This window comes from Phalacrocorax carbo, chromosome 1 (genome assembly GCF_963921805.1).
Source record: "Phalacrocorax carbo chromosome 1, bPhaCar2.1, whole genome shotgun sequence".
In the NCBI taxonomy this organism is placed as follows: Eukaryota; Metazoa; Chordata; class Aves; order Suliformes; family Phalacrocoracidae; genus Phalacrocorax; species Phalacrocorax carbo.
In genome coordinates, this window is record NC_087513.1 from 137,837,128 (window position 1) to 137,864,297 (window position 27,170).

At 43.6% G+C, this 27,170-nt stretch overlaps 1 long non-coding RNA gene across 3 annotated transcripts; it reads left to right on the forward strand.

Annotated features, from left to right (window-relative positions):
* Positions 1 to 777: 777 nt before the first annotated feature.
* LOC135310132 (uncharacterized) lies at positions 778 to 27,170 on the forward strand. Of its 3 annotated transcripts, none has more exons than XR_010370376.1 (7): positions 778 to 4,859; positions 8,715 to 8,853; positions 9,704 to 9,800; positions 15,461 to 15,498; positions 15,656 to 15,757; positions 17,454 to 17,556; positions 25,180 to 27,170. It is a non-coding gene; the product is annotated as an uncharacterized LOC135310132 (long non-coding RNA). The 3 variants fall into 3 exon arrangements; XR_010370374.1 differs by having other exon boundaries at positions 17,454 to 17,546; XR_010370375.1 differs by having other exon boundaries at positions 9,704 to 9,739; positions 17,454 to 17,546.

Here is a 27,170-nt window from a genome sequence, read left to right on the forward strand (position 1 = left end):
GCGGGGCCGGTGCGGGCGCGCGGCGGCGGCGGCGGGAGCGGCGCTGAGGGGAGGCCGGCCGCGCCCGGGGCCCGCCGCCGCCGCCGGGCGGGAGGGAGGGGAGGGGAGGGGAGGGCGGGCGGCGGGGAATGAGGGGTGGGGGGGCACCGGGGGGCGAGCGGCGGAGCCCGGCGGGGTGAGGAGGTCCGGGGAGTGGGGGGGATTGAACCTGCCGCGCCCGCCCCCGCCCGGGTCCCGCGCACCCCCACGCACACGCGGGGAGACGCAACTTCACAAGGCGGCGGGTATCCCCGGCGCCGCCAACGCCCCTCGGGGTGCCCTCGGGTAACTCCCGCCGCTCGCTTCCACGCGTTATTTTCAGTATTGTTGTTCTTTCACGCCCCACGCCCCCCCGTAACGGAAGCCCGGTGACAAACCGAGCGCGCGCACACACACACACACACCACCCCACCCCCCCACGCACGCACACGGAGGACAACCTCCACCCTCCCCGCCCCCACCCCGCCGAGGAGCGTCGCGTTAACCTTGTGCGAGGCCGGCAGGGAGGAGCAGGGCCGCCCCGCGAGGCCGGGGACACGCGCTGCCCACGGCCGCCCTCCCCCACGCACGTACAGCGCCCGCAGGCACCCCCTCGGCCCCCCTCGCACGCGCTCCCGCCGGCCCGGCGGTTGGCGGCGGTTATGACACCACCGCTACTATTATTACTACGAAGTTTCGGGCCGGCGGGGGTGCGGGGAGCGGTACCCCGGGGCGGGGGGGGGAGGGGAGGAGGGGGCGCGCACGGAGGCGCATTGTCTGAGCCCTCGCGCAGATAAACAAGAGGAACGCGTCACTACTATCAACCCTTCCGACGTTGCGGCTCGCGCACCGGAGCGGGCAGGGTGCAGCGACCCCACGCTCCGCTCCTCTAGGCGCTGCCCCGCACGGCGCTGGGGGGGTGGGGGTGGTGGCGCGTGCGGACAGGGGGTGCTCCCCCCTCCCCCCAGGTCCCCAGTGATGCAAGGGCCGGGCTTACGCGGCCTCCATAGCTGTGAATCAGCAGAAACGCGCTTTTATTGCTTACGGGTGGAAACGCAACACCCGGGGGCACAAACGCCGCTGCTCCTCAGCCCGCTGCACGCCCCCCACCCCTCCCCATGTCCACCCCCCCCACCCCCACCCCCGGCCGGCGGGAGCGGCGCGCAGCCCCGCGGCGGGCGGATGATGCAACGCGGGCCGGCTCCATGTGCTTCCCCTCCCCCGCCCGGGCTCCCGGGTTCTTTTTTTTCCGCCTGGAGGGTCACCCGGCGGCTGATTGATTCTCCTTTCGCCCTGCTCAGTCATTCGGGCTTGGAAAGTAAATAACACGCTGACATCATTACCGCGCTCCGCAGTGCCCCGCCGCGCTGCTACCGCGCGGCTGCGAGTAGCTGCGCACGAAGAATCACCGCCGCACCGGCACCGAGCCGACCCCTCCCCCACCCCGTCCCCGCCGCCCCCCAGCACGGCGGGACCCGCTGCCGCCCTCCCCCGCCTCGTACCGGAGCGGGGCCGGCCGGTCGCAGGGAACCTCCGCGGGTTTTGGGGTTTTTTTTAGGCGGTCGCGGCCCCGCGACCCACACCCACCCACCCCACCCCCACCGGCCTCATGGCTAATGTCATGCAAATAATAAGATTATCTGGATGTTGCCTGGGTGTCTGCCTCGGTGGGCTTGTCCTGGTGACAGCGAGACTCACGCGGCCCCAAAAGTCATATTTATGATCTTATTTTTTTTTTCCTAAATGACCTTTCCCCTTTTTCTCCCGTTTGGTCTCACTTTGACATTAAAGGGAAATTTCATACTCGTTATACATTTAGCCCAAAGCCTACATATGCACCATCACCGCGAGTTCCTATTGAAAAATATGACATCATCCAAGGCGGCACAACAAAGATTCTTGCTACATACATCCATGGATGTGTTGAAATGAAGACGCCTGAAACACTGGGAAATGCTGTTGTGGGCTGATGCACGATTCGTCGTCATATTCAGAGCCTCGATATTGCAGCGCAAGGCCGTCAGTGCTTAGACAGACGTATAAGCTCATGTCTTCCCTTCCAAATGAGCCCCCGTTCGACTTACTTTTTTTTCAAAAGCAAAACGTACATTAGGTTTTTATTCCTTAACAATGTAAACAAACAAAAGCCCGCTCCAGATTTAGAGTGAGATGGCACTGAATTTCTGGTTTTGTGCTTTTCGTTTGTTTGTTTGCCTTTTTTTTAAAGTCCTATGAGCTTACAAATGAGGCAAACCCATCAGAAAATAGTCCCGAGTCAAGACTTGTGTAATTTCTGGGGCTTGGTTGCCCAGCAAGGAGGCTGGGACCATTCTCACTCCTTCTGCATTCTGTGGAGAGGGTTCAGCTTTGGTAGTCAGGCAAAGGTCTCACCATTAGGCCTGGTCCTTGCCGCTCAGCCTGGCTAGGCTAGCTCAGGCAGCAGCACAGGAGGGCTCTGTGGCAGGGGAGGATGGGGCAGGGGGATTCCCTGAGCAGCAGGCTCCGTGAGGGGCAGCATGACAGGTCTGTCCCCAGCCCAGCTTTCCAAGATGCATGGTCAATTTTTCACTGCTGAGGAGCAGCACGTGCTCATCCTACGCCTCCCGGATGCTGTGGCCTTACAGCTACCACAGTGTCTGAACCTCCGGCTCAGAAAGCCACCGGGCCCCATCCAGGCACCTGGCCAGCTTGTCCCAGGCTGAGCAGGCAGGGAGACAGAGCTAGGCAAGGAAAGCCTGGGCGAGGGGGAGGGATGAAGGTACTGCCATGGCAGGGAAATTAAATTGCAACCTCATACGGATACAGCGAAGTGACTCTTTTTAAATGGGGCACAACCCGCTGCCCGTTACCAGAGCAGCGTAAGTCCTGCGGGAAGCAGGACAAGCAGAAGAGGGCGAGTCTGAAGGGCCATGGCTGCCTACCTCTTCCTCGCTTTCTGAACAGTCCGAACCGTCTGTATACAGCCGTGTCTGAGCAGCAGCAACGACTGGCGTGGTCTTAGCTACGCGGGAAGCCAGGCAGGCTGCAGCTAGCCCCTGGGGAGATGAGGTTAAATACTGATGTAATGCTTGCCGAGGACTTAAATGAAGTCTATCAAGAAAGGCAGTTTTTTCAAGCTATGCTAAGGTAAGGGGAGCAGCACAGAGCCCATGAGAAGGACTTGGGGTATTTCTTTTCAATTAAAATTAAAAAAAACCACCCAACTATAAAGTGATGGCAGAGTAAAAGACGGAAGAGTGAATGGCTGCTCTGGCCGTTACAATAATTTTGGCCTTTGTGTAGCAGAAGACCCCAAAGTGACCGCATATAAAAGAAATCACCAGGGTTTTAAGAGTCTTAGTTCTTTTTTGGTTTCATAACTCGTGACGCAGTGACGGTGATTGGTGGCAGTGCTGCGGCCCTGCAGCTCCAAACGAAGGAAGCCAGAGCTGTGGTTTCTTACCCTCATTAAAATGGAAACCCAAACCTGAAACAATCAAAGTCAAGGGCTAGCAGGGCTGACCTACTGTGGAGATAATGGGATCATATGACAAAATATTTTGCATTTTAAAAGATGAAAGCCATTGTTATTTTTCTAGTGCTTTATCGTCGTGTATTGTGTCGGTAACTGTTTCTGTTTTCCCCCCACACCATGTTTTTCTGTCCTCTGACTATAGAGATGAAAGTAAGTTCTCTTTAAGTGAATCATTCAGAAACAAATAATTGGTTCTACTTTTACGCAGCTGTAGTTAAATAATTCTCCTCACAAAAGAAGCCTGGAATACAGATTAATTATGTACTCCGGTTATGAGATGTGAAAAATGTGGATCTGCTGATCTCATTAAGTTTTTAAGAGAACTAATATAAAAACTTTTGACATGATAGTGAAAACTGGTGTTTTACCTTGCTTAGATGCCTCAAGACTATCTGGATACAGGCGCAGTTTGCAATTCTTCTGTTGCAATACACAGATAGTCTATAAACTGGAATGCGACATGTTAGGCACGAGTCTGCAACACTCGGAAATATGCTAAACATAAACCATATTCTCAGCTTTGCCACCAGACAATTCGTGGTGGGAAAGTAAAGACTTTTAGCACATCATCATCATCATCATCATCATTATTATTATTTAGCACATCTGCAGCAACAAGCTTTGATTTCTATTTTGTGAGCATCTTTACAGTATTTGATATTTTTCAGATAAATGTTCTCATAGAGTCGCTCATGTGAGCAACTGCTCTGCAGCATCAAAAAGCAGTTTCTCATTTAGCCACTTATTAATACCAAGAGTTTCAATTTTAAAAGGAAATTCTGATTGACTAAGATGTTTTCAGGAATTGAGACCATCACTGGTATTTTTTTTTTCACGTATTACTTCATTGATATCTTTGGACTAGACTGAAAACTTTTGCTTAATTCATGAGCACTGGTGCAAGCAGACCTTTTGAGTAAAACAACAGTATCAAAAATCAAAAAGCCACGTGGGAGACCTCTTCTCAAGGTTTTTGGAAAGCAAAACTGTCAAAAATGTTTTGATTTTGCAAAGCAAGCATGGTCTGATCTTTTTCTATCCCATCTACCCTTTTTCTCTCCGTAGTTTGCTTCATGTGGCTTGTAATACCTGCACTTTCGAGTAATGTTTTTTCATTCACCTTTTTGAGATGTGAAGATCCAGGTTCCTTGGGCTCTAACAGGAATTTGATCTAATCTAACAGGAATCTAATCACTTCTGATAAGAATTTTGATTCTATTATGCTGTTGCAGAGGTTGCAAACTGGGATGAACTATTCATGGTTTCTTCCCTGTGCCAGTATATGATGAATGCACACCTTCCGCTGCTGAGGGACACTGCGTATTAGGTAAGCGTTACGCCGAGTGCATTTTTGCTTCTTTATATAAGATGGTAAGAACGTATTCAGTGATTCTTCCAAAGTACAGTTGCAAAAATCTAAATAAGTTAGGGAAACACTCCTATTTACTGTATGGAAGATTTTGTTTGGTATGTGGAACATGTGTAATTGTTATTACTTGAGGTAAAATAAATCAGAAACTTTGATGTATGTAATCTACACTCCTCTGATCTATTTAGTGGGCTGACACGAAGGGCTGAGCTAGCTATATGGGTCCCTTAGGATCCTCAGATGGAACAGAGATTTTTTATGTTGCTCTAATTTACTCTCAGAGACAGTTTGGCCTCCTGCCAGTCTGGGATAGAAAGGAGAGGGAGGTGATCGTCTCTTTCCTTGTCTTCCCTCATCTATGCAGTGTTGCATGTACCCAGCTGTGCTGAATTAATGCATGGGACAGCTTATGATTTCAAGCCTTTTCTTCCTCCCGTGAAAGATTTTAGAAGAGAAGGTGGTTCTACCTAGGAGCTGGCTTCAGAGAGTGAAACACCTAGAGAATTAGTGAGATCAGTCTCCTGTGGAGAAGCCAGACTTACGCAGAGGTTGTGCTATGGGCGTGAGAGTTGTTAGCCATGTATCATCTGCCTTAGTTGCTCAGGTATTCTGGAGGTATACAAGTCCTGAGCGATGTGATGGTGCTGGCAGATGTCTCCCCTTGTCCTGTGAGGATAACCTTACCCTCTGAGGCCAGCAGCAGGAGCAGCCCTGCTAGCATACTTCTCAGAGTGGCTAAAGTGAAGTGGGAACTGGGAGCTTACCCTGGAGAAGACCTAACCTTCCCGAAGAGTTCTTGTTAATACAGATTATTGAAAGAGCCCAGTGGTGACTTTTTCAGGAAGGCCTCGAGGACAGTGTAGTCCCTCGCACAAGGAGTGTGTGCGCAGAGCAAGCAAACAAGGGTTTCATGGAACAAGGCATGGCTGTGTCTAGATAAGCAAGTAGCTCGGCACAGGTGGCTAGGATGAAACAGTGGCTGTAGGGACCGAACATCTGCGTCGCACCAACATCAGCCTCCAGATGCCTCTCAGGGCTGTGGGTGTGTAGCCCCAGGCTGGTCCCGCAGACTGTGGGGCAGTGGTCAGCTGGAGCACCTTGGACACGCTCCTGGGGTGCACCAGCTGGGTTAGTTTCACCGAAGGGGAAAGCAGTTCTCGTGGTCGGAAACTGCTCTGCTCTGCGTACCAAAGCACAGCACGGGGGGAGGGTCAGGAGATTCATTTCAGAAGTGCACTCCTGATTCAGACTAAGACTGGTGTAGATGCAGTCTGCGATAGTTCCCTGTTTCTATTGACATTGCATTGTATAATATTTTACACTTCAAAAGGTTCCTCTTAATTCAGTGGGATTACTCAGGATTTAAAGCATGATTCACTGTTGGAAAATGCAATGCAAGACATATGGATTAGTTCCCTTGCCAAATGCAAAATGTTTGGTTCAAGAATTCTAAAATGGTTTTTCTTTACACGATCTCTATGGCTACTGAAGCACGCAAGGTATGCTGTGTAATTTCTAGATGCAAGCTGCCGTTTTGGGGAACAATGAACAGAGGGGTGAAGGTTTCTAAAGAAAATAATGTATGCTAATTCTGGCAGAAACCTAACCTGACTGGGAGCACCTCGTGTGGTGCCACGGCTGAAAGAGCTGCTGTGATTACTGGGTACACAGAATGGGACATGTAAGGAAGAACAGAGGCTATACTACCACTCTGCTTGCCTCTGGTGGTGTGGCTGCTACTGAAGTAGTCCCATTCAATTATCTGCTCTTCAAGAAGGATGATGATAAATTGGAGGGCCCACAGAGAAGAGTACTGATAATAATGAAAATACTGGGAAATGGGTTATTTTTAAGGATAGCAATCTCTTTATCAGGGAAATAACTAGCTCAACCCTTTAGAGACAAAGTAGCAGCTTTTTAAGGACAGAGAAGATTAACCAGTGAAACAACTGGTGTGGGTATTCTTTAACTGGAATCTTAAATCAAGCACTGCTGCTGAGTTTCAAAAGGCACCAAGAAGTCCTATGGCCCATGTTGTGATGTTATATGCCTGGAGTAAACTATTGCATTGGTGCTTTCCAGCCTTAAAATCTTCAAATACAGACTTCAGAGAAGAGGTATTTTTGAGAAGCCAAAAGTCTGGTTGGCTACTGACAACAGGGAAGTTTTACTTCGCCTACCCAATTTGCACATGCATTATTTCTACAGGTGTGCGCAAAGTGACTGTCTCTATTTTTAACAGGAATAGCTTTGTATAAAACAAACATTTTCACTGAAGTTTTTTTTCTTTTTTCTTTTTTTTTTTTCATATTCCAAAAGTTTTCTCTGGGGCCTTATTCAAGAAAGAGAAGAAACAAAGAAAAGTCTAATATCCAAACCCTTCGCTCTAGCAGTAAACCGAGCTATTACAAGGGTAATGACTCAGACCTGCTTCTCAGTCTTAATTTCTATGTGGCTGTAGTTGACTTCATACACTTTACAGCCTCTGTTTAAAGGGTCCAGTGCTCTACATGGACATGAATAAAAATGCACGAGAGGGAGAAGAAACTCCGATCATTTTCTGTGATTAAATTTCAAATACAGTACTAGTAAATGTTTAAAAGACAGTATTATGGTATTCAAAATGCAATAAAAATGAATAAAAATAATTATTTAAAAATTCAAAATATACTTCCTAATTCCATACATTGGCCAGCTGTATTTAAAAATGGGGTATTTAAATTAAGTCATTCAGGTACCAAATCTATTTTTAGTGTCCCTCTTGTTCCCCTTGAAATCAACAGTGGTTTTGCCAATACTTCAATGGGAGCATAAAAAGGCCCTTCACTTTCAATACCTTATAACTACTGGAAAAACAGTGGATAAAATAGGGATGAATGCACCTCTAATAAGTAATCTTTTTTGGTTTTTTTTACTAGTGCAGTTCCTAAATAACACAGAAAGTACAGCAAAGACTGAGCAGCAATGGAGAAACAGGTTCAATAAATCAGTAGAAATCTCCATTACAACCAAAACGATTCCTTAATTCTTTACTGTCCTGACTCTCAAATCAAGGTTTCCTACTTCATGTCAGTGCTGCCAAGTGAGAAGTTTTCCTTCCTTCCTTCCTTCCTTTCTGCCTTCCTTCCTTCTTTCCTTCCTCCCTGCTTGTGTCCCTCCCTCTCTCCCTCCAAGTCACAGCATAAATCTCACTGCGTTAGCCCCCCAGGTAGCCCGTATTTGCTGCAGCCCCACACCACTCAGATGCTATGGTTCCTCCTTTTTCACTGAATCCTACAGTGATGTTTTTTTTCTCACTAATTTGAGCATTTCCCTTAATGTTGGTATTAGAAACACAAGTTGGGAAAGATAATAGGAATGAGGTAGTTCCTGTATGCTTCTTAGCCATCTCCCTTGAATGTCTTCCTAATGTGGCTAAGTCTAACTCTGCCTTTTGAGACTTCCAAAATCAGACATGACAGCTTGGGCTTCAAACTACAGCTTCCTCTGCATTGTGTCATGGTAAATTTGTGACTGGCAATATTTTCACAAGCTGCAGTTGCTTACGATTCCTCTGTGTAATTGGCTCTGTGTAGGCTGCTGGCTTTTTTTCTTGATAAAAAGGGGAAATATTAAGAGGATATAACAGATTACCTTGTTTTGTATTTCTGTACCAAGTTCTTTTGTTCTTTTATTTTCAAAACTTTAAACATTTCATTTAAATTAAATCAAAATTTTGTAATGAAGGATACAAATCTATGAGTCAACTTGAAATATTTTGATTCATTTACATAAAAATCCTCATTATAAAGTTATTTTTTGCTTTACCCTTAGAATAGAATTAGCTCATCAACCCCAAGACTTTTATTTTTTTAAGGACGCTAACCATCTATTGCTAACTAACTTATCTAAGCTACATCTCTAACTCTGTCAACCATGAAAGACTGGAGAAAACATAACTGATATATGCAAGGTAAGCCCAGAATTTTCATAAATATACCAAAAGCAGAACTGAAAGTACCTTGGGTATATAGTGATTAAACTTACTATGTTTCTTCTTTTTTTTACAAAGAAAAACTTTGAATTGAAAATAACTATTGTGTATATTGTAAAAAAATCAAATGCTTTTGAAAGAAAGGTTAGATGGAGAATCAACACATTCTAGGGTGACACTGATTCCAGTGTTTTCCATTTCTCTATGTTAACAAATTTAGATTGAGCCTTTTGTGATAGGAATAGAGGCAGTGTCTTTACCTACTTATCGTGGCATATTTGTACATTTATTCACTTTCTTCCTTATTAGAACTTTAAGGGGCCTGATACTGAAATTACTCTGAGGCAAAAAATACTTAAATCAATATGCAATATATAAAGGATTGTTGCAGCACAGGGATACTGTCAGGTTAAAAAGGTATCAACTAAAATGGTGTCTAATTTCAGCATTAAGTGTTCAGAGAATCAGCTTCAAGATTAAGGTGAGGCTGTGTTGTCGTTCAAGCTGATTGCTGTGTAACTTTCCAGAGAGAGAAAAGACTGTTTTTTTCTTTGTAAGTCTTATGGACTCTTAGTTTTACAAATCCCAGTCCCTCCAGATGAAATTGGACTTAATTTGGAGTAAGAGCAGCTGCAAGATTGTCAGATATCACACAGTTTCCATAACAGTCTATATTTGCACTCATCAATGTTTATATTTACTGTTGTAAGAGTAAGGAGTAGCCCAGTTAGAAAGATTTATCTGCAAGCTAGAGCCATGTGAGAGTTTGCAACTGGAGTGTGGTCACTAAATAGAATATAATTACTTTTTATCTCTTTCCTTCACCTAGTGCCAGGAGAAGCTAACCAGCTTGCTTTCCATGAGGGTGAGTTTCTGTGGAAGCTTCCCGAGTGCTTGCAAAGGGGGAGGTTGCCTGAATCTCTCTGGTAGGGTACATGTTAACTTTGCTTGTTATTTTCTTTTACTATGTCTACAACTTGCTGTAAAATAGCAAAGCAATCGTCAGATTTAACAACCAAAACAAAGTCAAGAAATTACTTATTTTTCAGTATTATTTGAGGGTTCACAACCATCAGTGAATATTTCTGTATATGTATTTGCACACTTCAGTAAACACACAGACACAATATAAAAACATGCTTCATTTCATACCTTTGACCTAATACTTTAGCCTTTAGCCTCAGAGACTCCAGCTGAAATCAGCAGGACTGATGTGCCAACAGTCCTTTACTACATCCTAACGGCTCAAAGTGAAAGGCTTTGTTGTTCCAGTTGCACTGCAAGATTTCTATTGTTTAGTGATATACTAAGACCCTTATTAACATCCATCCAGTTATCACCACGTATTCTTTACTTCTCGGTAGTAATCAGAGCTTGAAGCTTGGGATTAATCTGTGTACAGTCCCCGATCTACCCAAACCCAGGAAGAGAGCAACAATCATTTCTTTATGCTTTTCCTTCATTTTGAGGGTAGCAAATAAATTTTATCTTGAGGTTTCTTTTTTTCTCAGAAGATGCTGTAGTGAAAGAATTGTAGAGAAGCAATTTCCTCTTTTTATGTCTAAAACTAAAGAAAAAAACCTTCACATTGTCATCAGTTTACTGTACTTTAAAAACCCCCACAGTGATCAGCTTACTTTATTTAAGAAAAAAAAACCAAACACAACACCCAAAAAACCCCCTTGAAATGCAGCTACAGACTCCAATCTGTATTTTAGCATTGTGATCATACCATTTTGTTGCCGAAACTGGAAAACACCATGGGGGGGTGGCGTGCATGTGAGATGTATGTACACATTTGAGGAAGATGTGTTTCCACAAGGATCCTCTCATGGAGGATCGAATAGTAGAAAGAACCCCCCAGCTTGGTAGATGTGCTGGAGCGAGTAAGACAGGACGAGTTTGCTGAAAGCCTGGGTCACCGGTGTGGAAAGCTTCGCCACCACCCCGCCGCACCCACGCCCCTCTCCATCGGTCGGAGTAAGGTCCTGTGCAGGTATTTGTGAACAGCAATTGCAGACCTGAGCTCATGCAACAGCACAACATCCCTCTCAGATGAAATACTGTCCTACTCATCCCTCAAAGTATGCTGAAGCAAAGATAAGCAAGGGGCTTGCCTATACTAGAATGGTTACAGGTTGAGTGTTAGGTGAAACTTCCACTGTGTAGAGGTCGTTCCAGCAGTATGCCTTCCCTTCAACAAGAGAGCAAAATAAACTGTATTTGGGTGAGGAACAAGAATTCAAGGTGGTTTGAAAATATACTAAAATATCACATTTCTATGACTGTAATTAAAGCAGTGTTTTTTCTAATGGGGATCATCAGAAGTGGCTGCTCAGGGGCAGCAAAGAGAATGGGTATCCAAGTGATGTCCCAGACCACCTTCTCCAGCTGCTGGAGAAACCCCCTCCCTTTCCCTCTGCGTCAAAAATGTTTCAACATGCAGGGAGGACGTCCAGAAGTGCAATGCAGCAGAGCTCCATTAAAGCCAATGGATTTCTTTCCATTTACAGCAGCCAAGGGGTTTGTCCCTAATTTATTTCTGCAGAATAATGTGCAAAGCAGATTTTAGTTATTTATTATGAAGTGGTGGACAGGCTGCAGGCTTGACATACTGCCTAGAGATGGTCCCAGAGTATGGAAGAATGACCAAGAGAGAAAAAGGCATCTTGTAGGTGATACCTAATTTGTTTTTCTCTCCCCTAAACTGAATTTTGCACTTTTTTGTTGCAGTGAATATAACCATCTCATTGGCACGATTGTATTATTCCTAAAATGGTTGCTAATACTTGAGAAATGCTGTCAACAAAAAATGCAGTCACGTAAAATGGTTATAATTATCTCTAAAATTAGTACCCCTTTAAAGAGTGTATTTACATGACCCATCAGAGATCAGTTAAGTACTTTCAGTATGTTTTACTTGTATTTGTCAGAACAATTTCCTTGCCGAAGTACATCAATGAGTGGGAGAGATTGCAGTTAACAAAGTAAATTAGGAAGAAATGTTTTGGGCTTTTTTTTTTCTATTCTTTGTGTAGGATTTGGAAAGAAAAAAAAATCTTTGATTCCAAGTTCAAGACGACCTCACTTACCTTACTCACACTAGCTGCCTTTCTCTTTTAAACCACAAGCCTCTACAGCTGTGAGAGAGTGTGAGCATGGAAAGGAAAACAATATAAAGTCCAGTGGGTTCCAAGTTCTCTGTATAAACATTCCCTCAGTTTCTGAAAGTTTTAGGGTGGCGTTCTAGCTTTAGTAAAGCTAGATTTAGTAAAATCCATGGTGAAAATACCATAGGCATAACAATACACATTTAATCTTAAAGGGTTGTTTTGTTTTGTTTTGTTTTGTTTTTTAATGAGTGAAAGTTGGGAATGTATGAAATTTCATTCCACCAAAAAAATCAATGAACAAAGAAAATAGATTAATAAATGAACTTACTGAAGTATAGCTAGAGTTGCACAAGCATATATCATACGAAATGATCACTTCTTTTTCCTAAAATGGTGGACAAAGTCACTATGAAAGTAAAATATGATGTGGCCAAATTTTGCCGATGAGGTATTTAAAAGTATTTTAATTTGTACTTACATTTTTGTTTACATTTATGTTTTAGGTTTTAATTTTTTTCCCCTCTCTAGTTAGGAATCAGTAAGCTCAGTAGGGCCAAACCCTATTATTTCCTTTGTGAGAAAGACATATAGTTGCTGAATAATTTATATTGTATTCATAAGATAATTCATAAGTGCTGGTGCTTCTCACCCCCCCACCCCCCAATCTGAATGCTTTCTGTATTAATAATGCATTCATCCTCCTGATCCCCTGTGAAATAAGATGAGAATATTATCTTACAGAGAAAGTGGCAAATGCATAAAGCAATAGGGTTTTTGACTGTAGTTACAACAATAGGATCTTGGTCAGGACATTTTGATGGCAAATCATTAAGTTTAAAGCAGGGCACATGTGGTGTGAATGTGTAGGCTGTTACTGTGGATGCAGGCGGCATGAGCGACCATTTGGGGACAAGTCATAGAAGTGTAGACTCAGCTCACTCATGTGGATGAGATCCTTTACCCCTCAGCAAAGCTAATTTGGATTTTAGTGGCCCTTCCTATCTACCTGCATGTAGAGCAGACAACGAAATTGAGCTGGTGTGGGATGAAGTGGGTAGGGTGGAGGTGATGGCCCCATGTTGGGCAGGGGCTGGGGCAGACAACCCCCTTTCCATCAAATTTGTGTGAGTCCGTGATTCCAAGTTCACAGGCTGACTCCACTGGAACACAGGGACTGGGGTGAGAGCAGCGAGTCTGTTACAACAGGATATCCTCAGGAACCTACTTTCTGAGACTCTTATGCGATGGCAAAGTGTTTGTTTTACTTTGCCCTAAGAGTCTGCTGAAAGGCAAAACCATCCTACACATGCCATAGGGGAAGGCAGGAGTTCAACACTTCCAACAACAATTAAAAAAAGCATGTTTGTTTAGAAACCTAAGCGTGATTTTAATGGCCTAATATTAATCAGCCAGGCTTGAAAATGATGGTCAAATTATAAATAGAGCTGAGAGGCACGGTATACAAAAATACAGTCGTATTTGCATTATAAATTTTATATAAACAGAGGGAAAAAAAAGCCCTGACATTTTTCAGGCTTGAATTCCAGATACTCTGTTAATGTGAAACCTGTTCCTTCCCTTGTTATTTTTCATTCCTGTGCCTGTGAAACCTGGGTTGGGACAGGCCACCTCTCTCCCCCACTGTTGGCTCCTCCCTCTCCAGCCTTGACAGCCCTGTAGCTGCTAATTTGCTTTGCGTAAGAGAGATCAAGAACAGGTTCAATGTTTCTAATTGCAGTCTGCCCCCTTCCACGCTGAAACCTAGCGCGGGATGATTAACACGCAGGTTCCTGCAGAGGTATTTGGATCGAGCATGGCCGCAGCTGCCTGGACAAACCTATTATTTGGTTAAACTTTTTAAGCATCCCTTTTCCAGCCTGTGCTCGCCCGTGTGCAATCTGCAGGCGCTCAGATCCCCCGGTGGTTTGGAGACAGCTACCATGACTGGCAGTGAGACCCTGATGTTGCTCTGCCATTGCTGTTCTGTGCAACACTTTACACCAGCTGAATTCGCAGCCTGCTCGTTACTTAATCAGCCTCTGAAGAAACAAGCATGGGAACTAATTTTTTTTTCTTCTGGAACTTTTTTCACTGAGTTTTAGAGGCTATTTGCTAAAGAAAACTTATCAGGCATGGTATGAGCTAGGCTGCCTACTTATACCTTCCTATTGATCCTCTGGCTTGCGTTTTTCTTCCTGTCTCTCTCTGCTACTGCTAACATACTGTTTTCTGCTCCCGTGTTCTTCCTAAGGTGCCTTGGCATTTGCGTATTTATCCCCTAAGTTGTATCAGCATGTCCCCATTGAAAATAAAGCACCATGTTATATTATTCCTGGTATCACTTAGAGTTTACTTAGCTTATGTTGTAGCTGCAGGCGTCAGTAGCACTGAGATGTATAGGCGCTCCAGAGGCCGGGATCCTGCCGGGCACTGGACGGCTCTGGGGAAAGCCCTCGGGGTGCCCTGGTGTTGGGCACATAGGGGTTCAGCTGTGGCGAGCAGCTGGTGCTGGGCTTCCCACTTCTGGGTGAAATGTTTAACTGCTGACACCACTGGACATTATTGCTTTGAATTCAGTAAGAACCCGTCTGGATCTGCATAGGCTTTCATGAAAATGTAATTCAGCTCACAGGAAGTTTTTCTTACTTCTGGGAGGTTTCTTACTCCAACAGGTTGTGAAGCAAATCGCCTGGATTGTAAATTTTTTTGTCAGCCCTAAGTAAGACTATTCTGACTTGAAATTCCTGACTTGGGCAAGAGGGAAATGCACTATGCAGTGGGTCATAATAAAACATCATCTTTTCCCTGAGTTTTGCATCCATTCAGCCACTCTTAAGGGTACAGTTACAAACTGGATTGCTCCTTGCTCTTCCGATCACTATAGTCACCCTTTACTGCCTTAATTTGCTCATGGTAGGGGCATTGGGCCCAGTTTTCCTACACACTCAAACATATGGATTCAAGATGTGGGCTGGTCTTGCACAAGCATGTTGCATTTTTTACTTTCTCTGAAACTGAATAAGCACTTGTCACAATCCAAGCTATTGTGATATATTTTTAAAAAAAAAGTTTATAAAATGGAGGACTGCATATGGGTGGCAAAACCAGGCGCTAGGTAAATGTGCAGAGCAAGAATATGCTTATTAAATAGGCAACAGAGAATTAGAGGAAACTATTTCAGTTTACATTCAAGTATATTATGTGACTGTTTATAGGGCCCAAAAGAACTTCCTGAGCATTAGCAGAGACGCAGAGGTGGGAGAATCTATATAAAGGTGAATAGACATGTAAAACCAGAATAACTTGTTAGCATTTACATTGTTGCTGCCTTGAGGCTATGGCAACTATTTCACCCACCTTTTAGAAATTCATTCAGCATTTTTTTTCTGTGGGGTGGATTAAAAGACAGCATTTTTTTAAGGTCGGGGAAAATGTCAATGATAAATCAAGCTAATCTTATGCTATTCTTTCAGAATAATTAAGGACACATGTGAGAAGCTCATAGAGAAAGGTACTGTTACTAATAATGGATTATGAAAGGAGGAGGGGAAGGTCGGGTTTATGTCCTTTTTCCTCCTCTTTCATTATAAAGATCAGATGATGTATATATCTCTGGATCTATACATTTGTGTTGTGGTAGAAAATAATCTCTTATCGCCTTTTCCTAGGTGACTCCTTGGAGTCTCCAGACTTCTGGTCAGAGAAGAGGAGGAGAAAATTATGACAGCAGAAAAACTTGTGAAAATAAATCCCGAGTAATGAGAGGGAAGGTGAGTTTTATTCACACTGTTTGGTTTTGATTTTTAACTCAAGTACTGAAAAACACTCAGGAGAAAGTTTATCTCTCTGTCTTTCTTCAGGGCAGAAAAGGTTCAAAGCAAACATGTGAGGTCTCTGATGACTCCTCGAGCAAAGTTATGAGAGAATTAGCCTTCCTGGTAGCTTTAAGGTGGAAAAACAAGAAGATCCCTTCCTCTTACATATTTTATCACGCATTCAACCTTCTTCATAAATTATTGAGAAACATGCCAATTAATAGGTTATCTTTTAAAACATTCTTATCTAGGTTTTTGAACAAATAGAGAATTGCATGGGCATTCATCTGTTTTTTTATTACTTTTTTTCCCACATTAGGGAGTGTTATACATTTCCACAAACCATAACAAACGGTCCCAGTTGCTGTGGGGTTTGCTTTCAGCTGGGACACAGACTGTGGTATGTCTCTACTACGAAAAAGATGTCTGTTTTAAAGCAGGGGAATCGGTATCCATCACTATCTAAAATCCCAGTAGCATCAAATACAGTTTTTACTACACTGTACCTCGGCGAGGCCAGCACTGAACTTTACAACAAAAGGTGACTTTACCCAAGCATTTTAGGTTAAAACCAAGAATGATTTGTTTTCTTAAGGGTTTTACTGGGGGGGGGAGGAGTGGGTCTGGGCAGGCGCAGGGAGGAGAAAAAAATAAACAAAAAAATCCCTTAGTTATAACAACAAAATAAACTTCTTTTAGTGGGGAGTGGTAGGATCTAAGGTAGATCAGAAATAGAGGGAGGAAAAAAAGATACGTCTGTTGACTCATCCTATACACCACTGCATCCTGACTCTCATGAATGTACGCATTGAATGGATTCTGTAATTTTAAGACAACCCCAGCTTTTCAACAAGTGTGTGTTGCTATGAATCCCCTTCAGTCCATGGAGCTATAGTACTTAATGTAGTTGAAACCTTGACCTTTTAAACTTTTGCCTTTGCCTATCTATATCACTGTTTTTCCCTTTTTAGCTGCCTATGGAAATATAACAAAATTAATTTTTAATAGCATTTTCTTGCTGCTTACATTGACATCCTCCGAGAAAGCCTGAACACTCGGGTTTTATTCACGTATAGGATTTATTCAACATCTAGGGTTTATTAACTTTATCATTAAACCTTAATGGCTACTAGAACTTAGTCTATACCTGAAGGGACACACCTATGAAATTAAAATGGCAAGCCTTGTTGCTGTAGGTGTTCCTTGTGCCACAGAAAGGGTTCTGTTTCCAGTATATTTAAACCAGCTCTCCAAACCGAGATGTGTGGATAAAAGGCACACATTTTGCTTGAAGAAAAATGCGTCTATATTCGGGTTTTGCTAGCTGTATCAGTTGAAGGTAAACTAACAAAGTACTTTCATAGATCAGCTTCTTGCTTCAATCTTAAAGCAAATCCTCCATAACATTTTAAAACTTGAATAAAAAAGAAGAGAAAGGAGATATTAGTGATATCTGAGTTTGGTTGCTGTCATGTAAGTCAAGTAAAAAGAAATTACACCTACTCTGGGTGGAGCGGTGATTCAGATCGTTCACCTTTAAGTTGAAGAGCCTCTAAAAGGAAATTTGGTTCTGTTTCTAAGTGGATGTGTGTGGGAGACTGACATTAACACCTTGCACTGAAGGAACTATTCTCTTGGTCCCTTTTCACAGCTGACTAAACACAAACAGTGCTGGTTTAACAAAGAACCACAGACAGCGAGACTGATTATAGCCCACGCTGAATGAGGAGCTTGATTCAACAAGGTAAATGAAGGTCAGATTAATCACGGATCATATTTCCCCTACCCACCAAAGCCCTTACATTACATTATAGATGTCATTGTGCTACATTTCTAGAACGTCAGCCCAAAGCCTGGACCTCCACCAGCCTCATTAGTCCTTGGAGCAGACTCTGCTGACTTTGAGGTCCATACCCGTGCCACCTCTACTGCATGAGCGGTCGGCGTAAAAATACATTAAAAGAGCAAGACAGCAACACAATTATAAAGGTGTTGGCATCTCTTTCTTAGCTACATTACTGAGCCATATTAACCACAACATGAAAGATTCCTTTATTTAACAGGGCAGGCATGTACTTTAAAAGATCACTTGACAGTTACCTTTGATAGATGTTCTAGTAGCTTAGGTCACCTAATTTGGGCTCTAAGTCGGAGGCAACGGCTAGCATAAATCTCTAATTTCCCTGCTCTGTATTGCTTTAAGATAACCCTATCTGCTCCCCTACATTTTTTCCCAATTACTCTGTGAGGTTTGACTGCATGTAAGGAGATAAGGACCTCAGGAGAAGCTCTTGACATTCAAGACTTCAAGCCAAATATTTTTATTAAGATCTTTCTCACACCATGAATAGTAAGTATTTATAGCTGTACTGGGCCAAGAAGAAGGCAGCACTCAGGTACTTCCAATGGATTGTTTCTAGAAAGTTGGCAGACCTGACTATTTTAATGACAGCATAACACCATTCACTTAACATGATTCAGAAAAAATACTACAGATGGCCATGTAAACTCTATTTCTCTGTTTCCCAAATCTGCCTGAAAACTCTTGGAACTCATAGTAATATACCTGAAAGCAACCAAGGGGTGCATGCCTGCATGCCACGATGGGGAGCCCTGCAGAGCCCCTCACAGGGCTAGAGAGAGAAACTGCTGCAGAGGGGTGGACGCCATTTGCTACTACTTCCAGCAGTCGAACTGCCTTTTATACCTTCGTCTGACTCTGCAGTGTTCAGGGTAGATACATCTGTATGTTTGCTTGGTAGGCACTTTGTATACATTACCCATTTAAGTCAGAATGGAAATTTAACTTCAGACTAAAAAATGTAGGGAAAGTTTGAAGAAAAAGGTTGGAAGCCTCTAACATGACTGCTACCCGAACAGCGCCCCACACCCCCCTCCACCCCGCCCCGCCATTCTTTCCCCTAGTTTTATTGCTCAGTATGATGTCATATGGTGTGGGATATCCCTTTGGTCAGTTGGGGTCAGCTGTCCCAACTGTGCCCCCTCCCAGCTCCTTGTGCACCTCCAGCCCACTCGCTGGTGGGGTGGGATGAGAAACAAAAAAGGCCTTGGCAGTAACAGAAACATCCCTGTGTTTTCAACAGTTTTCAGCACAAACCCAAAACACAGCCTCATACTAGCTCCTGTGAAGAAAATTAACTCTACCCCAGTCAAAACCAGCACATTCTCCACCCTTTATTCCCTACCATTTACGTCATGCTCTGATCCCACACTAATACATCCTCATTAACCACCACCTCCCTTCCTATCCTTTGATATCGTACACAGATATCATTCCCTTAATCTATTGACCACACTTGTAGAATGTCCATAAAATGTCCACAGATGTCCACAAAATGTCCACTGATTTCATTTAGTCCATGCCTTTGGGCTCCATCTGTTATGGTGGTCACTCAGGGCAGGAGAAGTGGTGTGTTGCGTGGAGTTACTGGGCACCAAAGCCAGCTCAGGTCACGTCACTGCTGAGCTTGCACTGGTTCTTGTAAGGCTTGTCCTCCATTGGTTCAGGTCCCAATGCTTGAATGTCGCAGCACCCATTGCTCTCAGTGTAGTTTTTAACAGTCCATTGTATTGTCCAGTTTCCCCATAGGCTGGTATTTAACAGGGGATGCGAAACACTCACTCAATGCCATGCTCCTTGGCCTAGGTGTCTATGAGGTTGTTTCAGAAATGAGTCCCATTGTCTGACTCAGTTCTTTATGGGGTGCCATGTCACCATAAAACTTGCTTTTCAAGGCCCAGGATAGAGTTCCATGCTGTGGTATGGGTCACAGGGTATGCTTCCAGCCATCCACTAGTCTCTTCCACCATTACAAGCACATGGTGCATGGCTGGTTCATGGTAGTGTGATATAATCAATCTGCTAGGTTTCCTCATGCTTATATTTCAGCCATCATCCTCCATACCAGAGAGGCTTTACCTGCTTGGCTTGTTTGATTATGGCACATGTTTGACATTCATGGATAACCTGTGCAGTAGTGTCCACAGCCAAGTCCACCCCTTGATCATGAGCCCACCTGTATGTTGCATCTCTTCCTTGATGGCCTGAGGTGTCATGGGCCCGCCGAGCTAGAAATAGCTCACCTTTACGTTCCCAATCCAGATCCACCTGAGCCATTTCAATTCTAGCAGCCTGATCCACTTGTTCATTGTTTTGATGTTCTTCAGTGGCCCAACTCTTGGGTACATGAGCATCTACATGATGTACCTTTAAAAGTGGGTTCTCTACCCAGGCAGCAATATCTTGCTACAATGCGGCAGCCCACATGGGTTTGCCTCTGCACTGCCAGTTGCCCTGCTTCCACTGCTGTAGCCAGCCCCATGGGGTAATTGCCACTGTCCATGAATCAGTATGGAGATAGAGCGCTGGCCACTTGTTTCAGCCAGCAATGTCTAAATCCAGCTGGGTAGCTTTCAATTCTGCAAATTAACTCAATACCCCTTCTCCTTCAGCAGTTTCTGCAACTTGTCGTGTAGGACTCCACACAGCAGCTTTTCACCTTTGATGTTTTTCCACAATGCGACACAATCCATCAGTGAACAGGGCATGTGCATTTCATTTTCTGGTAGTTTATTGTGGAGGGGTCTCTTCAGCATGAGTCACCTCCTCTGGTGACACTCTGAAGTTTCAGCCCTCTGGCCAGTCCATGATGACTTCCACGATTCCTGGACAATTGGGGTTTCCTGTTTGAGCCTGGCGGGTGATCAGTGCGACCCACTTACTCTATGTAGCATCAATTCCATGATGTGTAGAGGGGACCCTCCCTTTGAACATCCAGCCCAGCACTGGCAGTCGGGGTGCCAGGAGCAGCTGTGCCTCAGTACCAACCACTTCTGAAGCAGCTCGAACCCCTTCATATGCTGCCAATATCTCTTTTTCAGTTGGAGTAGAGCGGGCTTCGGACCCTTTGTATCCCCGACTCCAAAACCCTAGGGGTCAACCCTGGGTCTCCCCATGTGCTTTCTGCCAGAGGCTCCAGGTAGGGCCATTCTCCCCGGCTGCAGTGTAGGGCAATTTTTTACACCTTGTCTTGCCCGGACTGGCCCAAGACCTACTGCATGAACTATGTCCTCTTTAATTTGTTCAAAGGCTTGCTGTTGCTCAGGGCCCCATTTGAAATCTTCCGGGTGACTTGATAGAGAGGGCTTACGATCAGACTGTAACTTGGAGTATGCATCCTCCAAAAACCCACAACGCCTAAGAAATCTTGTTTCCTTTTTGCTAGTTGGTGGAGACATGGCTGTTATTTTGTTGTTCATATCCATTGGGATATGATGATGATGCACATCTTGCCATTTTATTCCTAAAAAATGGATCTCCTATACAGGTCCCTTGTCCTTACTTTGTTTATAGCAAGACCAGCTTTCAAAAGAATCTGGATTGTTCTTCTACCCTTATCAAACACTTCCTTGGCTGTGTTGCCCCACATGATAGTGTCATCAATGTATAGCAGATGTTCTGGAGCTCCACCCTGTTCTAGTGCAGTCTGAATCAGTCCATGGCAAATGGTAGGACTGTGTTTCCACCCCTGAGGCAGTTGATTCCAGGTGTACTGGACGCCCCTCCATGTGAAAGCAAACTGTGGCCTGCACTCTGCTGCCAGAGGGATTGAGAAAAATGTATTGGTGAAATCAACTGTGGCATACCATTTGGTGGCCTTTGACTCCAGTTCGTATTGGAGTGCTAGCATGTCTGGTACAGCAGCACTCAGTGGCGGTGTGAGTTCTTTCAGGCCTCAGTAGTCTACTGTCAGCCTCCACTGTCCATTAGATTTTTGGCACTGGCCATATGGCACTATTAAAGGATGATGAGTTTGACAGATCACTCCTTGACGATCCAGTCACCAGATCAGCTTACGGATGGGAACCAGGGAGCCTCGACTGGTGTGATATTGCTGCTGGTGCACCTTTGTGGTAGCAGTTGGCACCTGCTGTTCTTTATCCCCACCACAGATGAGCCCTCTGAGAGACCAGGCAAGCTAGATAGCTGTTTAATTTCTTCTGTCTCCAAGACAGTTATACCAAAAGCCGATCAGTACCATTTGGGTATTTGGATACCTGGTTGTCATCCAGGTTGCTATAGATCACCTCCAACATGGCTAATTCCCTCAGATACTGGATACGTCCCTCAATGTTGGTCATTTGCTTTGGGAATTTGCAAGTTCTTTCTTGAGGGGATACCTGCCCTTCACACATGACAGGAGTCACTGCCAAAGGCTGAGGACTCCTGCATTTTTTCAAATCCCTCTGTCAATGGCCTTACGCTTAGCAAGGGATCCTAGCTACTGGGGTTCCTTAACCTCTAATTCCTGAGTCATGACCCCAATATCCCGGCATCAAAGTAATGAGCTGAGAATTAGCTCGCTTGGTTGATGGCTAAAATCTTTTCGCATATCTCGCAGCTCACTTAGGGATAGGGATTGGGTAGTTTCTGTCGCATTTATGATTTCAATTTCTTCCTCATCCTGTTCTTGTGACTGCTCTACTACAGAACAGGCTGCCTCTTCTGATTCTTTATCTTGCTCCCTCTTAGGAGAAGCTTCTTCATCTCATTTAGAGCTGAATTCCGCTTCCATTGTTTCTTTTTAGTTATGGGGGTGACTGATACAGTGTCTGGTTTAGCCATAGTGTCTGTGGTTTGTCTTCCCTCTCTCCTCCCTGAGGGTGCTGCCTAATATCAAGCAGAGTTTGGTAGATGCTGGCCAGGGCCCAGCACAGTGCGGTAAGTTGTCTCTCTTGGGAATAGCCATGGCATTTTTTTTCAAACATTCTATCACTTCATCAGGATCCTGTAGATGTTTGAGAGTGAAGTTCCAGACCACTGGAGGTGAGATGTTCTCTAGATACCTGCCCATATTGTCCCACATGCTGTGCCACCCATGACCATACTCACAGAACCTGGATCATGTTCCCAAATTGCTTGTTAACCTTAGACAAAACCAAAGAAATATTCCTAAGAAATATGAATAGAAGTATTTTAACTACCCAAGAATGTTCAAGATACTGAAGTTATTGTAATGAGGGAGAAGACATCACAGAAGAAGGTAGCGAAGGTGCCGTTCTATATTTCCTCCACAAAAAACCTCTCAGAGGAAGAAGTATAATTGTTACTGTCTCCATGAGGTGGTACCTGAAGTACAGTAATGTCTTCAGTACAGAGCCCAAACACCACATTAAGCTCAAGGTCAGTGTTTTAATACAGGCAAAAAATCACTATTCACCGCAGAGCACAGCAAACGGCAAAAACCAGTGCCAATCTTTAACATGTACAGCAACAATGAGAGAATGGTGTACGTCTGGTGAACCAATATTGAGAACAGATGAATCGGTATTGTGACCTGCAACTGTGAACAGATATAAATACCTTCTAATATGCTGTGGTCAATTTGTTATTGTCTCAAACCCTTTGAGCCCCATGTTGTGTGCCAGAAAGGACTGTCATGGTTTAACCCCAGCTGGCAACTAAGCACCACACAGCTGCTTGCTCACTCCTCTGCCAGTGGGGTGGGGGGAAGAGAATTGGAAGGGTAAAAGTGAGCAAACTTGTGGGCTCAGATAAGAATAGTTTAATAATTGAAATAAAATATAACAACAACAACAACTTGTAATGAAACGGAAAAATAACAAAGAGAGAGAAATAAAACCCAAGAAAGACAAGTGATGCAAATGAAAACAATTGCTCACCACCAAGTGACCCATGCCCAATCCCTGAGCAGTGGTACCCCCAACCAACATTTCCCCTAGTTTTATTGCTCAGCATGACGCCATATGGTGTGGGATATCCCTTTGGTCAGTTGGGGTCAGCTGTCCCGGCTGGCCCCCTCCCAGCTCCTTGTGCACCCCCAGCCCACTCGCTGGTGGGGTGGGGTGAGGAGCAGGGAAGGCCTTGGCTCTGTGTAAGCACTGCTCGGCAGTAACAAAAACATCCCTGGGTTATCAACACTGTTTCCAGCACAAATCCAAAACACAGCCCCATATCAGCTACTGTGAATAAAATTAACTCTACCCCAGCCAAAACAAGCACACCATTATAAAGGTTTTAAAAATATTTACTGAAATTCCTTGGTTTGGCCTAAAATCATCATATATTAAGTGTATCAAAAAGAGTCCAGGGATGACCACAATGAGACGTGCATTTTGGAACTGGTGTTTTGGAAGTGCTTGCCTAGGAGTAGAGGAAGGGAAGAGAAAAAGGCCAGAGCAAATGAAACATAAGCAGAAGGTTGAGCATGGCCAGCTTTCAAATCAGTATGATTTAAGGTGCATGAAGAGACAGGGCTCAGGTTTGTAGCCAGGATATGAATGACTTAAAAAAATAACACAAAGTGCAAAACATAATAGCTCTCTCCAAAAGTGAGCTGACAAAAAAACTACAGGGAAGATAAGTGGGATGTGTCACAGGTGAAAACAATAATTACAAGACAGCTGGGAGACTATTCCCTGGCAGAATTTTCTAGGACAATTTTGGTTTGCAGACGTCCTTTCAGTGGCTGTAGGCATTTCCTGCTTTGGCTGCAGTTTACTCAGATGTGTAATGGAAACAGGAAGAGATATTCGATGAAGTTAAATGCAGTCTTTTGAAAAGCGTGAATGTAAGTATGCATAAACCATTGGCTGTTTTTAAAGTCCAATGGAAAAATGTATAAATTCAGGAAATGGTAGAAACTGGCATAACTCTATTTGATGGTAATCTAGCCATTTACCTTAGGTGAGTATTTGGCTCTTTTTAGCTCATGTTGTGCCAAGAATTTCACACTATCAGGGTGATTTTAGTAATATACTGCTAGCTATTTATTGAACCCCACCTGACAGGGTTCAAGTACTTCTGCAGAGATGCTGAAAGTCCTGAGCTGACATTGGAAACAATGTACCTTGGAGGCTTTTGGAATTGGCCAGACCACGTAGAAGACCAGACCCTTCGTGTCCATCTTAAATAAAGTTGATGTCTTGCATTTTGTTTGATAGCTTCACCTGTAGTGACCTTGAAGCATTGAAGTGCAAGATTACTAATGACAAATATTATGAAGAGCTGAGAGTACTAGAAATCATATGTGGAACAACACAACTCTGGGGCAACATAAGTCCCTTTGGTCAAGGACTACTTCTTGTCTTTTATTGATTAACACCTACCATGCTTAGGCCTGGGTGTGCGGCTGCAGCATTTATCAGTTTTCACCACTCAAATAACATAATGCAACATGTGTGCACATATGAAACTTCTAGCCACATCTTAAACTAGTATCTAATTTAGGGCATAAAAGAAAATTCTAGGAAATGAATGGAACTAGCTATGTGTTTTTGAGCAGAATGATTGAGGAAGGAGGTATTAACAACCCTCTGAATTCATTAATTCTCAGGTTGGTCCCTACAGACAGACCATGTGCTGTGGCATGAAGGGATGAATGTGGGAAACTCTTGATCTGCTGTTGAGCCAGGACACTCCTCCTGGACTGCCCCAGCATGGAGTAAAGGAGGAAGCTGCAATACGGTGATATCAACCCCCATCAGTCCCTACCTACACAGCATTTATAGGGAAGCTTGCTTCCCAGAAGACAGGGTTTTGTCTGAGATTGCAACACTAAGAGTCACATCATGATTTAATTAAAAAGCTTGTACTACATGGAATTAATATGGAAAGGACTGAAACCTGGGTCACTTATAGACACAAAATGAAATTATTATTAGGAACATATAAAAAAAAGCCTGGCCTTTTTAGTGGCCTCACGAAAGAATGGCTCCATCTGCTGAAAGATCATTCTAGAGACTGACATTGCATCTGTGCTAATAATGTGTGCAGATGACACAGAAATTGGCAGGGTAGTAAATAAGGAAAAAAGTTACCTGTGCTGTGCAAGCTGAATGGCTTAATTAGGTTGTCACCATGAGCACGATGTATTTTAATAAAACTAAATAGAAGATAATACACATGGAGCAAAATTGCAAGTTCTGGTTTGAGGATGGCAGACAGCTTTGGCAAGCAGTCGCACGGGGATGTATTTAGTAATCTGTGGTAATTGCCCTGAGGCGAGTGCTCAGAGGAACTCCATGGACAAGAAAGCAAATGTCCTGCAGGCATCTGTGGATATCTTGGATCGTGGAGTACAAATCAGGGCACTGAGCCGCAAAGTGGCTGTGCCCATACAAGTAATGTTGACTGTAAATTGTTATGTTCAAACCGGATAGTTGCATTTCAGGGGGAAATTGGAAATTTGAGGAACAGATAAAAATAGAATAAAATTAATTAAAAACTAATAGAAAAGTCTCATCATTGCAAGGAATTAAACTTGCAAGTTTAGAAGAGAAGATCACTATGGATAGACATTTAAACACTGAACAGCTATTTGGTGGTGTGAGCTTTTTGACCTTTCCATAAAGGCATAATAAAATCTAATCACTGGGAAGTGGAGTGTGAGAAATGGAACTTCAGAATAAGATGTAATTAAGATGATTAACTCCTAGTATCATCTTTCTGCTGGATGCTCCATTCTGCTATCATGGTTTTGCACCTCAAGAAGTTATGAGGAATTTATGTCCAGCCACAATTTCAAATTTGACTTTAATTTATGGAAGAAAATCTGCATGTTCTGATTAAACAAAGACAAAGAAGCCAACAAAACTAGCTAACAACTACCCCTGTATTAATTTTGCAGTATTGGTCCTTAACTACTTTTTGATTTTATGCTAATGATCATGCTAAGAAGTTAATGCAAAGAATCACAATATTGCAAGAATTAAAGCATTACTCTTTAAATCATAAAAAAGCCTAAAAGTAAACATAAACAAAGTCTACAATAATATTCTATTACAAATCCATTACTGGTCCAAACTAAAATACTCGTTTAATGAATAGAAATATCTAGCCACATTAACTGTTTGGATGTATTTTGGCTTTCTTTGTGTTAGAGCATATTTCACATCTCGAATGGATCCATCAACTGTTTACTTCAGAATGCCAGGCTTATTATGTCCACTGGTTTTTTTGCCAGCCTATAAAATCTGTTCGTCTTTTATATTTTAAGGAAATAGATTTTCATAAACGCCCTATGCACTACTGAAGACAAAACTTTCCACATTGTTAGGAGTCTTTGTTTCTTGCTATTGAAATAGATCTTGAGTCAAAATTTCTAAAAATAAAAAAACTCCCCAGAAATACATCAAGGATGGACTAACCTTTGCAGATAATTTTATGGAGGTGTATGAGAATTTCTTTATAAGGTATGACCCAGCTAGTAGGCCATTTACCTTTTTAGCAGAGGAATCATTACAAAAAATGTGCTGATATGGTAGATACTAGTTAATATGTTGTTACCATGTAGGTCACACTATTCAACTTATTCTTTAGCGTCTG